The following is a 1,507-nucleotide window of genomic DNA, read 5'->3' on the forward strand; positions in this document are numbered from 1 at the left end:
GAGTTACTTTCCGACGTTGTTTTAGATGTGCAAGTGCCAGTCAAAACTCGCGGTGTCGGCACTCTGCCGACCATTTCGCTAGTTAACACCGGTCTTGCTGTGTGTGTTTCAAGCTCAAGAGCATCTCCAAGCAAAAAATGGTCAACAGCAACATTCAGACGGTTTCGTACTGCTCAATTGCTACATTAAAACGGTATGTTTCTTTTTCAGAACTGGAAAAACACAAGCGTGACAGCATTCGAACCTGTAATCTTCAGAGCCGAAGTCCGACGCCTTATCCATTAGGCCACACGGTCACTGACGACCAACATTTACATGTATACGACTCATCTCGAAACGCTCACACCCCTGAGGATTTGTGTTTTCGTTCTACACAGCCGCTGCCCCTTGCTCTTTCCCACTTATTCGTTACATTCAACCTCTGACGAGACCGACCAAATATAGACTGAGAAACAAGACCACACACTTTGTGCATTCGGAATCGAAGGCAGGGCGTCCCTCGCCGCATTTGCTACGATGGCCATTTGCTACTTCTGCAGAAGCGGCGGCGGCGACGACGACGACGACGACGAAGATCGCGAGAGGCTCTGAGATATGTGAGAAATACATCTATAAAATGTAATTCAGACTGCCTCGTCCCACCTTATGCTGTACCGCTTTGGCAAATGCTTTATCTGCGCCATTCGCCTTAATCACATCTGAGAGTAAATCTTAAAAAAACGCCTGTCGCTAATTGTTCGTCATCACAGGTACTGTTTGCTATACGGCCACGACGCGCAACTGATTTCCAAAATTCATCTTTCTCCTGTGAGAATGGAACTTACGACCCCTGGTTTATTAGACCAGTGCTCTACCACTGAGCTAAAGAGGAGCGGCCTAGCGGTACTCTTGCTTACTTCGTCCTTACGGTCGTCTGCATCATCAGACTTTAGCTGACAACAATTCATATTATCGGCTAATATTTGCAGCTATGGCGACAAATTACTGCTTGGCTACACATCTGACACGTAACCGATGTGCTCTCGAAACCACAACACTTGCATTTCAGAACATGTCTTTTACACATGTCTACAAAATCACCTTCACCTTCAAATACAGTTTCCTTGCGACTGACAGAGACGTAGGCAAAGTTTAAAGTTGCTATTTCCATTAAATCTCGTTAATCAGAAAAACGGTAATTTACACCTGCAGCGGAACAAAATTCCGTTTCGCCCAGCGTCTGGCTCGAACCCACGACCCTGGGATTAAGTGTCTGACGCTCTACCGACTGAGATAGCCGGCTACCCTGGTGAATATTTGCTGGGTAGCACGTCACACAGTACTCGTTTGGGTTGGGTGGTCCCATACAGCATCTCTCCATGCTGCCTAATGTTTTCCTAACGTCACACTCGTCACGCACTTCACTTTTATGTCATAATCATTTCTGAGAGGCAAAGAAATTGCATGACAACAAGCAGAGCTAGTGGCGTCAAAATTAACACACATACTTTATGTGACTCAAAAGCCG

General features: G+C 46.2%; 1 non-coding gene across 1 annotated transcript; it reads right to left on the bottom strand.

Annotated features, from left to right (window-relative positions):
- Window positions 1-799: 799 nt before the first annotated feature.
- On the bottom strand, window positions 800-871 carry Trnai-aau (transfer RNA isoleucine (anticodon AAU)). The gene has a single exon. It is a non-coding gene; the product is annotated as a tRNA-Ile (tRNA).
- Between the last annotated feature and the right edge of the window lie 636 nt (window positions 872-1,507).

The sequence above is a fragment of the Schistocerca gregaria genome, unplaced genomic scaffold (genome assembly GCF_023897955.1).
Source record: "Schistocerca gregaria isolate iqSchGreg1 unplaced genomic scaffold, iqSchGreg1.2 ptg000350l, whole genome shotgun sequence".
Taxonomy (NCBI): Eukaryota; Metazoa; Arthropoda; class Insecta; order Orthoptera; family Acrididae; genus Schistocerca; species Schistocerca gregaria.